This window comes from Sturnira hondurensis, unplaced genomic scaffold (assembly GCF_014824575.4).
Source record: "Sturnira hondurensis isolate 20B ecotype Veracruz unplaced genomic scaffold, ASM1482457v3 Scaffold0008992, whole genome shotgun sequence".
NCBI lineage: Eukaryota > Metazoa > Chordata > Mammalia > Chiroptera > Phyllostomidae > Sturnira > Sturnira hondurensis.
This window is the reverse complement of record NW_028081623.1, coordinates 4580091-4594829: the sequence shown is the minus strand read 5'-3', so window position 1 is coordinate 4594829 and position 14739 is coordinate 4580091. Positions and strand designations below refer to the sequence as shown.

The window sequence follows — 14739 nt, the reverse complement described above, 5'->3', positions numbered from 1 at the left end:
AATATTTAAGCGAAAACAGAAGTGTACAAAGGGCAATGATGAATGGACAGAAAAGAAACAGTGAATTGTATTAGAGAAGCTAAAAGATTGTTCAAAGAGGAAAGAATGGTCAACAGTTAAAATGCTGCTATAACATTAAAAAATAAGAGATGCTATTAGTGACTTTATTAAGACTAATTTCACAGCTGTGTTGAGAATGTAAGCCTGATTACAAATAATTAAAGAGTAACTTTGAAGTGACAATGTAGAGATGGCAAGCATAGAGTTCTCTCAAAAATTTTCTTTAATGAAAGGAAGCAAATTTGAGGTAGAAACTAGAGGGAGGGAGAATATGTATGAAGGAGATGTTTTAAACAAATGAGCATGGGATCGCTTCTTGGCCTTTTGGCTAAGATCAAGTGTAGTATCTGTTCTTATCAGTTTAAACAAATGAGCATGGTAATGGCAAAGAACCAGTACTGAGAGATTGAAGACACAACAGAAAGAGAAAAATTAATGCAGCAAGGTTCTCAAATAGATAGAAGAGTTGAGAACCAAATGGAGACTGAATGATGGCCTTGTCTTATGAAAAGAATGGATAGGTATGATTCAAAGTTGTAGGTTTGATCATAACAACATGCACCACCTCATATAATTTTTAATTCTTATAATAAACAATACCGTATAAGTATTTTAAAAGGCAGAGTTATACAATTTGTGCAAGTGTCCTGCTTAATACTAGTCTTTCCTGTGGCTCCCAAGAATTAAACCACTTAGATTTATGGAATCTAGCCAGACATTCCTTATTTTGTAAGGTGCCTGGTACAAAGCCTGAAATATGGTAAATATTCAATATTAATTTAATTTCCTTTCTTAGTTGACTCTGGACTCAAATAGCTGCTTCTATTTGAGGGCATCTGATGAGGGCATCTAATTCTTCCTTCTGGCTTCTCAGATCTGTACCTTCTGGTGTAACCCACTCTACTTAACCAGATTCCCCCTGACTTTATAAATACCTTCTGTCTGGTATATCCCTAAGTCAATCCTTGATAGAATGATAGAATAAATCATTTTAATGAAGTATATTAAAGACTAAATTAGTATTCAGCATGAAGATATGAAGGTATTCAGTGTGTGTACATGCACAGAGAAAAATACAAGTCACTAGAAATTGATACTGGGTATGTAAAAAAAATAATGCAACCTATACAATTGAACAAAAATTAAAATGGGTATCAATTTTCATAATGACAGATACTGACCAAAGACATATTTTTTTCAGACTTTGTCAAAATATACTAAAAAGCCCTTAAAAATATTGAACTGGGCTCTTCCTTTATTAATGATGAAAATAGATAATTTTATTTACAGTTAGGAAGAATAAAAACTTGTTCAAGGTTGAAAGACTATAAAGAAACTTGTAGAGAAATAGGAAAATTAAATAGAATCAAACATATCTACTACCTCATTCAAGAGGAATATTTAATTTGGAAGATATATACAAATGGCTTCTAAAACATACTTGATTACATAACAGTAAAAATCAACTTTTGAGCTAGTTATGTGACAAAATAATGTAAAATACATCATCCCATGCATGTAAACTATAATTACATCTTAAATAAAATGATATAAAAATATATCAAATCCAAATAACTGAAAATCCAAAAATTTATTCAATAAGTACATTATTAACATTTCTCTTAATATATCAAAATACGAAAAGAAACAATATAGAAATATTTTCAGCTATACAAATTCAGGGCTTCCATGACTAAAAATGGCTGAAGATTCCACCATTATTTACATACAATTTTTCTACATAGTAAATGTTTATATCTAATACAATTTTACCTAATTTATCTCTGGGCAAAGTGAACACTGTAATTAGACAATGAAGGCTTTACTCATTCACACTTATATGTACTTGCCATGTGCCAGATACTGTTCTAAGCACTCTACAGAAACTAATTTTATCTTAAAACCATGTAATAGAATATGGTTTTAAAATAGTAATAAAAAGTAACCCTGATTGGTGTGGCTCAGTGGGTTGGGTGTCCTCCTGCAAACCAAGAGGTTGCCAGTTAGATTCCCGGTCAGTGCACATGCCTGCATCGTAGGACAGCTTCCCAGTTGGGGGCTTGCAAGAGGTAACCAGTCATCGTTTCTCTCCCTCTCTTTCTCCCTCCCTTCCCCTCTCTCTAAAAATACATAAATAAAATCTTAAAAATAAAATTGCTATTTTCCTCTCCACCTTTCCATCCCATCCATCTTAAGTAGTCAGTGAAAGAATAGCAAACATCCAATGAAAGATCTCTAACTTTGACTTATAAGATTTCAGTTAGTTTCTGGCTCTATTTAGAGTTCTCCATGACTTTGGATAAGTTACTGAAACTCAAACTTTCCAAACGTGAATTCAAAGGAGGGTGTTATAATTACAGATGCCTTGGGCTTCACCCAAGACATCTAACTGAAAGTTTAGAATATTTAGAATGTAAATAAATCTATTTACATTTGAGAGTGTAAATTTCCTTGACAGGTATACAGGTGATTCTAAAAAGCAGCAACACTTGGGAACAATTATTTTAGTAGTCTCATCTTCTAATCGCCTGACAGAATTATGGAAATATGTGGTTCACAAGGGTAGACATGAAGGGGAGCGTTATAGACATAAATGGTCAAATCTCCACTTTTCTCCCACCTTCATGTAACCTTCTTACATTCCAAAAATTTTTAATGTAAAAAAGAAACTGTATTAACTGTCATTCTCCAGAGAATTTGAGATCTTGCTGTCCATCAACTGTTGTCAGTTTAGCTCAAATAAAATCCTATAAAAATTTTCTACATGTTTGGATGTTTCTTACATAGACAAGATATTGGACAAAACCTCACAAGACTACCTGTTTTATTTTGTATTTCTGATTAAACAATGATGAGAATGACAGAAGTTTCATAGGAATGATCACCTTCACGTTTCAGATAAATTCTTATTATTCTATAATAGGGACATGAGTAATGCTTTTACCAGAAAATTCCAGTTCAATACTGCAATAGACTAATTGTGAATTTTAAAACATGATTGTAACAAAAGCATACCTACCTTATACTTCTCCCCAAAGCATATATTACCTCTAAGTAGCAGTGAACATAAGAACTGTAGTTACTAAAATTTTCCTTTTTATTCAATGCATGAGGTTTGATCATAAATAAAATTTAAACTCACAAGTCAAGAAATCTAGGCATATTTTAAAATGGAACTCTTTGTTTCAATTTCTTTGAGTTGTCCAAACAGAAAATTTAGGAATGCTTGAGTTCTACTGGAAATCAGTGCTGTTTTTTAATATGTACTTACAATTATGCCTATTCATCCAAGCACCTAAAAAGAGCTTTTAAGGGATTCATTTGTTATTTCTTATAACATCTCTGAGAGGCAGGCTGGTAGAAAGTTATTCTCTATCTTAGAATCAAAGAAACTAGGTCAGAGAGGTTAAGTGGCTTTGCTAGTTATACAATGAACAAAAAAGGAATTCACAATCCTTGTCCTTATTTCTGCTCCAGTACATTATCCATTAAATGGTTAATATACCTAAATATATTTCTACGCTAGGAAAATTGAGAATGCACTTGAATAACCAATGAACTAAAAGTGAGAGTTCCCCATTTGTGTTCAAAATGCCGCTCTATAGGAATATAGAATAAGAACTAGTAATTTCTTTACACTGTAGCTATTATTTGCAGGATTTTTGCTGTTTGTGGTTTTATGAAGCCTCTGTTCAAAGTGATCCATTCTATTTCTAACTGCTTTAAGCCAGGTTAGCACAGCTGTGACAACCAAGACAGGCTAATGAATTTAAAGTTGTCTTCCATTGTGTTCCCATTGCTCATTCTTGAAGTCATCCTCCTTCTAGTTCTTCATTCAGCAGTTATTTGCACAACCTGCCATTCTGAATCCTTTATCTGTGGCCAGCTTTACTAAGCTAATGTCAATACGCAAACTTAAAAAACTTTATTAAAATAGCATTTCATTTTATGAGTTTATGATGCTATCCTAGTTAAACATTGCCACATTCCGTTCCCTGTAAGCCTAACCTTAATGATCCTTAGACCATTCAGCATTTGAGTATTATTAGTCTATGGATGGGCATAAATTACCACATGGGGATTTTTTCATTTTCTTGACTTTCTCCCAAGAAAATGTAGGGAGAAAGGAGAAGTGGTTTGGAAACTGTGCTCAATAGAGACTGCCCTTTGCCTGGATGTGGTAATACAAAACTGGGGTTTTCCTAAATTCACCCTAGATTCTCCTCAGAGCTCTAGATCCATGTAGCAACTGTCATTTGACCACACCACTGTTACTCAAACTCACCAGGTGCAAAATGGCACTCATTTACTGCACCCCATCTCTCAACCCATCCCCACTCTTCGTTGTCTCACTGGTACAACCTGCCTTTATCCTTCCCAAAAGGCAAAATGGCATCATTGTCAATCTCCTCTTACCCAGCACCCGACCCCGGCAATCTATCAAAATCAGTAGATTTAGCCTCCTGAATATTTTAGGAATCCATCTTTGCAATGATTACTGTCACTCACATAATGGTTCTTTCATCCTTTATTCCTGTAATGGCCTCCTGTCTACAAACACTCCTCCCAAATAACCTGTTCCCCCACCCATAGCTTGTACAAGTATAGAGGGTGATTACAGCTTGCACGAATTCAGGGTCATTACTCTATAAGTTGCCTTACCATGGTAAGAGTTCTCGTGATTTTGGCTCCTGCTTTTCCAGCCTCATCTTTTTTAGAAACTCAGGCTTGAATTTTTAAGTCCTGTAATTACCACTCTGACTTCTCAACACATTATTTGTCCCTGTGCTGCATGACCTGTTAGGATTGTATTTGCCATCCCATTCCCTGTTTGTGTGCCGGGAAACCCCTATTTACCTTTAAAATCTAACACATAGCAAAGTTATGTGTTCTTGCTCCGTGTACCTTGATATAACACACTTCTAATCAAAATTATATGCTTTCATGTCTGTCTACCCACTGAATGGGTAGTACCAAGCACGGAGATGATACTCAAATGTGGGGCCAGGGTGTAGTCAAGAGATTAGGTTCTGTAGCTGCTAATAAATGTTAGGCAAATGATCTATTGCGAACCTGTGTAATGACTTAAACAAAGCAACTGATTTGGTGGAACTACTTCTAATTCAGGCTACCAAATCACGGGATGGGGCCGCAGGATGATTTCGGTGCCGCACCACACCTGCAGTGTGGTAGCTCACAGGAGGCTCCAGCCCCTTCACAATAGGCTCTAGACCATCCAAGGAGGCGACTTCTCACAGCAGTTCAATGTGAGATTCGGGGTAGCCACTGAGACCCTCTAGCCAGGGCGGGCGACTGACCCATTTCCTAGAATTCAGCCAGCGACGAGGCACACCACCAGCTTCACTCCAGACCCCGGCCACAGAACGCTGCGACTTCCACCGTAGGACGCCCCGGGAGAAGGAGCTGCTCCCTAGAAGCAAGATGGCCTCCGCTATTTTCCCCAAGAACCCCCTCCTAGCCCCCAGAAGAGAGGACGTTGCGGCGCCGATGCCGAGATGCGGGAAACTCCGCGAGGCCGCAGCCACTACCGGGTTCCCGGGACGTGATTTCATCTTTCCCGGCGCCAGGACCTAGGGTTGGGGCCTCCCGAATAAAAACGGAACCAGGCCGCAACACGCAAAAAATACGCGCTGGACAGCCCCCGCCCTCCCAATCTTTGTTCTTCAGCTGAGTCCCCTCCACTCTCGGCTACGCCCCAAAATAGGAAGTCCCTCCCCCACCGGCCCGCCCCGTTCCCCAGCGCCCCGGAAGTGCTCTGCGGTTGCTGCTGCAGAGCAGCCCGGAGGTGGGTGGAACTCTCGTGAGCTGGGCGTCCTGAATCTGCCTCCTCCCGATCTTCCTCCTCCTCCACCCCCTCCCAAGCTCCGCCGCCGCCCGTCGGATTCCTTCTTTGTTGCTCCCGGCGCGGAGCCTTTCACACTGGGGTGGAGGACTCTTCGCTAGAGCTAGCTCAGTGCGGTTTCCGGTGCCCGCGGGGCGGTGGACTCGTGTTCTGGCCAGGTGAGCGATGGAGGGCTGGGATGGGGGCCGCTCGAGGCCCAAGTACTGGGCTTGCTAGGGTGATTTCACGCCCCGCGTTCTGCCCGGGGACGAGCGCGGGATGGAATCCGGGGCGTCGTGCTCGCTGCTGAGAGGGCGAGTGCACCTCCGAGGCAGGCGACTGCAGCGAAGTCCCCCGCACCCGGCACCCCTTCAAGTTGGCCTCGTCGGCACATCACCAATCTCTGGTGCTAAGGTCGGAGACCCCCCTCTCGGGCGGTGCCCCCGACCCCACAGCGGAAGTCCCAGCGCCTCACTCCGCCCCTTTCCCCTCCTTCCCTTCTTTCAACTCTTTGGCTCTTGTACAGCAGTTGGTTTTTGGAAGCATCTCTATAAGGGTTTTTGTGTCTGTTAAAGAAATGGCTTTTTCCTAAATGGCTTCAGACTGAAGTCATTAGATTTTCCACACTGAACTGGGCTTCTTGCACAGATTTGACACATATTTGGGTAATCCAGCCCCTAAAAAGAAGAGGAGAATATAGATATTTTGACTGAGGGGTGTTTTCTCTGTAGTCCGTTCCTAAAGGTTTTCCAGAAGTGGAAGGTGTGATTTGTATGCATTAGTCTGGTATGTGTGTGTAAGTGGGCGGCGGTGACCTCGCAGTGTTGTTTTAAGGTTTAAGGAGAATTAAGGAGTTAACTGGCCTTTGCTTTGGAAACCAGAATGTCCAGACTTGTGGAAGCTCATCGAGGTGTCATGGAAGTTGTGTGAGAACTCCAGTGCCACGCCCTACATGTCAAGCCAAAAAACACCTAGTTTACAAATTGAGTTTGGTGGTGGTGGTGGGGAACCTTTATAAAGCAGGTGTTATAAGTTAATTCCTGTCCTGAAAGTAAATCACAACTTTAATCGTGTTCCAAAAATTGGATAACAAATTTCATTAGTGAACTCACAGTAGAAGGCATTCATTTTAGCTTATGCGTATTAATCCATTTAATCTTATTAGTTTGTTTTTCTATCTTTATTAATACTATGTTACTGTAAAATGACTCAGACTCTAAAACGTTATTTTTAGGCTTTGAATTTCTTCAGCGCAGAAGCTGAAGTGTAGGTGAACTCACAGTTGCTTTCCAGGAGTCATTTTATTGGGCTAGAGTTTTTTGCTTTGTATTTTTATTCCAGTTTCCTGACACATGCACACTTTGTCTGTCTGTTCTTTAGCATGGTCAAAGAACATTTTAAGAAGAATTCTTTGCTGTCCTTCCAAAACTCTATCACCCCCTGAGAGGTTAAAATTGTATTTGGGGCATTACGTCCGAGTATTATAATAATTTATATAGTGTTAAAGGTTTACTGCTTGAGCATGTTTGTCCAAAGTTATCAAGCGATGATTTCCTGGTGATAGTAGGTTTAAGTTTGGATCGAGTTACCACCGTTTAGAAAATGAGGTAAATCACCAAAGTGCTTATAGTGGCTCATTTTCCCATGGATACATGAAATCCTGTGGCATCCAATAAGACCTTGGCATAATTTACCAATAAGTATGTTCATATTTCTTTTCAGAGACCCAGATGCTGTTCTCTAGAGTGTCTGCTGAGTGTGCAGTCATCTGTATCGTCTATTTTGAAGCAATTCTTCATACAACACTTTCTTCACAGGACCTTCAGGGGAAAAGGGCTAATTATAGGAAAACCTTGTCTACCATTTGTTGGGGAGGACAATTTTTATCTATAGACAGTTGGGTTATTTTCACTTTAGGGAGGTCCAGATAGAAAAGTGCTGTTATCTTCTTTCCTTTACAAATATCTGGTGGTGGTCCAGACTGCTTTTCCAAGCTTAGCTTCCAGAAGGTAAATAAATGTACCAGAATCATGTCTTGTATATATGTATGTCAGTGTAATACCTACTAGTAGTCTTTACTAGTGGGGTGCCAAAGAAAACCACTTTAAAAACACTAGAGTAAGAGGATGTTAATGAGAAAAAAAGTTATGATTTTGCAGAAGTAAGGAGACAGTATATGGTTTCCACTGTTTTACAAAATGTTTTGATTCTTAGACATCTAGGGAGACCCCTCTCTTGCAATTTCTTACCTCACTGACATTACCACTATAGAGAGGTCAGATTTCTCTTTTTGAATTCATCAACCCTCCTAATAGTAACAGTCCTTATACATTGATTGCCTGGCTAGCCCTTTGATAAAAGCTTTGCTTATATTATTTCTAATCTCAATAATGCCTCTGCAAGAGAGGTAGTTCTTTTACACTTTACTAAGTGAAGTTATTTATAGGTGTCTAGGCAGCCAGTGTGTAGCAGTTTGGATTTGAAAGTAAAGATTTCTGAGAGTGTTGGTTATTGCAGTTAATCCTAAAAGGCTGAGGAAAACGAGATTCTCATCTCAGCACTTGGTCGTGTGGGGGCTGGGGTTACTACTGGTCACTTTAGCCAGGTGGTGGCCCAAGGCCGCAGCCACTCTTCTGTTTATCTCCCATGTGCCTACAAACACAGTGTTAACCACTTTCTCTGTGTGTGGTGATGAAAAAAGTGATTGGGCATTGTTCCTATAAACATTGTGGAAAAAGAGTATTAGGAACTCGACTCTGGTGTTTGATGACTGCTTTTTATCTCTGAAGTATCAATATTTGAGGTTTGACAGGACTTTTGAAAACTTACTTGTAGTGGCCTTTCTTGAAGGGGTATTGGTTTATCTGTCACTAACTGAGATGGGAGAGAGGTTATGGGGAATTGGGAAGAATGGTAAAAGAAGCTAAGGTGTACTGGATCTGTTTTTACCATTTTATACCATATATCTTTTTCTCTTTGGGTTAATTATGGAGGCTTAAAGAGGGTAAAACTCTTGTAAGGTCTAATTGCTATTTGGTGCTAGAAGAATTCTTTTCGCTCTTTCCAAACCTGTGCAGTTTTTAATTGATTTCATTTATTGATTTTAGAGAGGAAGAAAGAGAAAGAGAACCATCAATTATTGTTCTATTTACTTATTCATTCATTGCTTGTTTCTTGTATGTGCCCTGTCGGGGGATCAAACCCTCAACCTTGGTGTATCAAAAAACACTTTTAAATGGGCTTAATTCAGACAGATGTGTTCCACTCTTGTTCTTTTTCTTTTTTTAAGTACATAGCTCTATGTAAAAAAAAAAAGCTCATCATCAAGCCCTCAATAGTAACAGTTATCCTGTGTTTTCTTTTTATCTCTAAAATACTTCATTGTATTCATTAGGATTTCTTTATAATATAGAAAAATGAAATTAAAGCTCTTTTTAAAAGACTTGAGAGTAAATTTTAGAAGTGAATTTGTACTTTTGATTTAAATATACCTGGAGGTGAATACTTAATTCCTTAATGTCAAGAGGGTAGTCTGTACAAGCCAAAAAAGCAAATTTCCATAAAATACTATAATACTATTCTGTTAAAATTGTTTTTATTGTATTTTTCATTTATTCGCATTATACCCTCTTTGACCTCTACCCTCTGCCCCCACAATCACCACACTGTGGTGTATATGTCCATATTCCTGCACCCCCCCTAACCCTTACCCCCCAGAGCTATCAGCCTGCTATCTGTGAGTCTCAGATATCAGATATCAGATATCAGCCTGCTATCTGTGAGTCTCTATTTTGCTTGTTCAGTTTGTTCATTAGATTCCACATAAGAATGAAATCATATGATATTTGTCTTTCTAACTGGCTTATTTCACTTACCATAATGTTCTCCTGGTCTATCTATACTGTTGCAAAGAGTAAAGTTTTCTTTTTTTTTTTTTACATCTGAGTAGTATTCCGTTGTGTAATTTACCATAGTTGTTATATCCATTCATCTACTAGCGGACACTTGGACCTCTTCCAAATATTGGCTATTGTAATAACACTTCACTGAACATAGGGGTGCTTACATACTTTAGAATTAGTGTTTCGGGTTTCTTTGAGTAAATTCCCAGAAGTGGAATCGCTGGGTCATAAAGCAGTTTCCTTTTTTAATTTTTTGAGGTATCTCCATACTACTTTCTACAGTGTTTGCACCAATTTGCATTCCCACCAATAGTGCAAAAGGGTTCCCCTTTCTCCACATCCTCATCAGCACTTGCTTTGTTTATTGAGTTATTGATGGTAGCCATTCTGACAGGTGTTTGGTGATATTTAATTGTGGTTTTCAGTTGCATTTCTTTGATGATGAGTGACATTGAGCATCTTTTCATGTATCTATTGACTATCTGTATGTCCTCTTTGCAGAAGTGTCTATTCAGGGGTCTTTGTCCATTTCTAATTGAATTGTGTGTGTGTGTTGAGTTTTGCAAGTTTTTAATAAATTTTGAATATTAACCCCTTATCAGATATATCAGTGAATATGTTCTCCCATTCAGTGGGTTGTCTTTCGATTTTGTTGATGGTTTCCTTTGCTGTGCAAAAACTTTTTAGTTTGATATAGTCTCATTTATTTTTTTCCTTTGTTAACCTTGCCTGAGGAGGTAAATCAGAAAAAATATTGCTATGAGCAATGTCCAAGATTTTGCTGCCTATGTTTTCTTCTAGAATATTTATGGTTTCAAGTTTAACATTTAAGTATTTAATTCATTTTCAATTTATTCTTTTGTGTGATGTCTAATGTCATTTCCCTGGACTTATCTAATTTTCCCAACACTGTCTTTAACCCATTGTATGTGCTTGCTTCCTCTGTCAAATATTAATTGACTATAAAGGTGTGGGTTTATTTCTGAGCTCTCTGTTCTGTTCCATTGATCTTTGTGTCTGTTTTTATGTAATACTATTCTTAAAGCCTTTCATAGCTAGAGTACTATATGAGATGCAGAAGGTATAACCCTTGACACATGTAATCTCTTTGAAATGTGGGACCGAGTTTCATTGCTGAATTCACTTATTCAAGCCAAATATCAGGATTTGACAGTATCACCTTGAAGAATAAAATAGCAAGATTGTGAAATGACTTCTACTCCCAACTGCATTGTGAAGGTGAGGCAAAGATCCCAGATTTTCTCAAAGATCATGATTCTGGTTATCTAAACCATAAGCTCTCTTGCTTCTCTGTTCTTAAGCAGTTGAGTAGCTAGCGCAGTAATGCATTGAAAGTAGAGCTTTCTACACCACTGAGTGATTGCAAATGCTTTGGTTCAGCTGCTCTGTTTAGATCTACACCAGATTACTGCAGCAGCCTTTTAGCCTGTTTGCTCCCTGCTACCATCACCTCCCCCTCTTTTCTCCGCACTTGTTTAGAGCAGTCATCATACTGCCCTGCTTAAAGCCTTTTGCAGCTCCTTCTTGCCCATTAATAAAATCCAATCTCCTTTTATCTTTCTTACCTTTTTTTTTTAAGTTCTCCAACATTTATTTTTTGAGGAAAGGAATAGATTTTGAGAAGGAAGAACATGGAGCAGAGAGGTATGGAAGAGAAAATAAATATAAATGTAAGCTGTTTTGCTAATTGTTTTATAACCACCACAAATGTTGTGGTTATAAATGTTGAGTATAGGGAATGCCCTGTAGAAATCAACACAATAAAGGTTCAAGGTCAAGGTGTACCTTTAGGCAAGACTAAAGATTTCAGTCTCTGGTATTTGGAAGCTAGGCTGCAATCCTTGTTTTTGGATGGAGCACTGGGAGTGTGGTACAGTCCAGTTTTAAACCAGATTTGAACAGAAGAATGGCCACTTGGCCCGGGTAGAAGTAGATGAAGTGTTTGGATTCATGTCATGTAACTGCCGGAGTTCCTCCCCACAGTGCAGTGCCAGGTGGGTTTGTACTTGTCAAAACTTCTTAATGTGGGTCACAATATCCTTGTCTGTGTTATATTTTTCCAGTATAACATAGGAGAAGCTTTCTCTTGAGTAGCACATTCCATGAAGTCCTGTTGCATCTCCTCCGGCACATCAACATTTTTGATCACCGCCTTTTGTTCACACATGTATTCGGTCACACGTGGTTACAGTGGAGCTGGCCAACTGCAGCAGTCTTCTGGGGGAGGGGCTGGTGAAGCTCACACCTAGAGGGAGAAGCCATTGCTACTGAAGCCCTGGGGCATCTCTGTCTTTACTTTCATATACAGAACCTTCAAGACCTATTCCATCTTTAAACCCATAGCCTCATGTCTTTTTGTCCTCCCAGGATATTAGTTCCCATAATTCCAAGCTTCTGGAATCTAGTATTTTTTCAGTTCCCCATTTCTTCTTCCTGTAATTATAGCCACTTCTTCCCCTAGTCCTAGTATACTCTTACTGGTACTTCAGAACTCAAGTTAAGCTATATGTCTCCAAAAAGTGTATCTTGATTGTATTCTTTCTTTTGACACTCTTCTGCAAAAAGAAACAAAACAAATGAAAAGTAACTCTCAAGACTGGGCTAGTTGTTCCTTTTATGTGCTACCATAAAGTCTATTAACAGCTCTTACTATATTATGGGCAGTGTCCTCATGTGCCTATTATAAATTTTGTTAACCACAATCCACAGTAACCTTCTAACTACATACATAAACACTCTTAAAAAATCTTCACAGGCATTTATCAAAACTCAAACTTTCTCAGTTTGTGGCAGCCTTGTTATGTCAGTTACTTTTTTTCACAGCATCCTTAGGTCAAAAGAAACACGGAACAGTTTAATTTCTTAAATAGTTAGGTCCAAACAACTTAATATGTATTTATGTCCTAATAATTTCAAAGCTACTTGAAAAAACTAATAAAGTAAATAACTTTCATTTAAGCTGCAGAGTACTTCATTGTATGTATCATGGTTTATTCAACCATTCTTCTGTACTTGGACATTTAAGTATTTTCCTATATTTTTCTATTACGAGCGATGTTGCAATGAAAAACTTTGCATACCATATGTGTTTTTGTACTGTTGGAGGTGTATCTTCAACATAAATGCATGTATAAGATTTATTAGACATTGCCAAATTCCTCTGCATATGCAGTTACTTGTAGTATTTTGAATTCTAGCAGTAGGGTGTAGGAGTGCCACAGTCTTGGTGCTCTCCCTCCCAGGAACACTCCCCACCTTCTCTTTCCCTTCTCACACTGCCCTTCCTCTCTCCTATGCTCCAGGGGCCCTTCTTTGCCTCTATGACTTGTTTCCTTAGCCCATTTCTTCTGTGGCTCACTTTTACTACCTCTGTAACTTTCTAACTAAACTTTCTTACAGTTTGAGTTCCTGGCTTTGAATTTTTGTTTGTTTTTTTTTGTTGTTTGTTTTTTGCTGAGCTCAAGAACTGAGGTCCATAATACATCATCTGCATATTGTATTGTACTCACCAGCCATGTTTTCTCCCTCTAGCACCATTTATCCCCCCACACCCTATATTTTTTGTATTATAGAAGAACAAAAAAGGAAAAAATAAAAGGAAAGAAAGCAAAGGGAGGAAAAGTGCCACAGTCTGGCCAACAGAGTATGTTGCCATGCTCTTACTTCTGCCACTCTCATGGGTGAGAAATGATGTCTTGGTGTAGTTGAAATTTGTATTCCTCTTGGTATCAATGAATCGAACATTTCTGTGTGTTTAAGGACGATTTCTTCACATTTTAAAATAGTGTGTTTCATATTGTCTATTTTCTTTTTTTAAGTATATATTATTGATTATGCTATTACAGTTGTCCCATTTTGTGCCTTCACTCCCCTCCAGCCTGCACACCCTCTCCCACCCACATTCCCCCCCTTTAGTTGATGTCCATGTATCATAATTATAAGTTCTTTGGCTTCTACATTTCTCTTACTATTCTTAGCCTCCCCCTGTCTATTTTCTATCCACCATCTACGCTACTTATTCTCTGTACCTTTTCCCCCCTCTGCCCCTCCCACTCCCCTGTTGATAACCCTCCATATGATCTCCATTTCTGTGGTTCTGTTCCTGTTCCAGTTGTTTGCTTAGTTTGTTTTTGCTTTTGTTTCAGGTGTGCTTGTTAATAACTGTATGTTTGTTGTCATTTTACTGTATGCATTTTAAACTTCTCTTTCTTAGATAAATCCCTTTAACATTTCATATGGGCTTGGTGATGATGAACTCCTTTAACTTGACCTTATAGAGAAGCACTGTATCTGCCCTTCCATTTTAAATGAAAGCTTTGCTGAATACAGCAATCTTGGATGTATGTAGGTCCTTGTCTTTCATGACTTGGAATACTTCTTTCCAGCCCCTTCTTGCCTGCAAGGTCTCCTTTGAGAACTCAGCTGACAGTCTGATGGGAACTCCTTTGCAGGTTACTGTCGCCTTTTCTCTTGCTGCTTCTAGGATTCTCTCCTTCATTTTTATCTTGGCTAATGTAATTATGATATGCCTTGGTGTGTTCCTCTTTGGGATTCTCTGAGCTTCCTGGAAGTCTATTTCCTTTGCCAGATTGGGGAAGTTCTCCTTTATTATTTGTTCAAATAAGGTTTCCACTTGTTGCTCTTCCTCTTCTTCTGGTATCCCTATAATTTGGTTGTTGGAACATTTAAAGATGTCCTGGAGGTTCCTAAGCCTCTCCTCAGTTTTTTTGAATTCTTGTTTCTTCATTCTTTTCTGTTTGGTTGTTTCTTTCTTCTGGTCCACTCCAATGATTTGAGTCCTAGGCTTCTTCTCATCAGTATTGGATCCCTGTGCATTTTCCATCATTTCACTTAGCATAGCCTTCATTTTTTCATCTAATTTGCAACCAAATTCAGCCAGTTCTGTGAGCATCC

The 14739-nt window shown here is 38.7% G+C and overlaps 1 protein-coding gene, 1 non-coding gene and 1 pseudogene across 2 annotated transcripts in view; 2 read left to right on the top strand and 1 right to left on the bottom strand.

Moving 5' to 3' along the window:
• Positions 1-368: 368 nt before the first annotated feature.
• LOC118994027 (U2 spliceosomal RNA) lies at positions 369-566 on the top strand. The gene has a single exon (XR_005067986.1). It is a non-coding gene; the product is annotated as a U2 spliceosomal RNA (small nuclear RNA).
• A 5259-nt stretch (positions 567-5825) lies between these two features.
• The window catches only part of RALA (RAS like proto-oncogene A), a 113926-nt gene continuing 105012 nt past the window's right edge, over positions 5826-14739 (top strand). The window contains exon 1 of the mRNA XM_037056527.1: positions 5826-6081. The gene's annotated coding sequence lies outside the window, so the exon portion shown is untranslated. The remainder of the gene's footprint in view (positions 6082-14739) is intronic.
• LOC118994013 (dynein light chain 1, cytoplasmic-like) lies at positions 11506-12819 on the bottom strand (annotated as a pseudogene).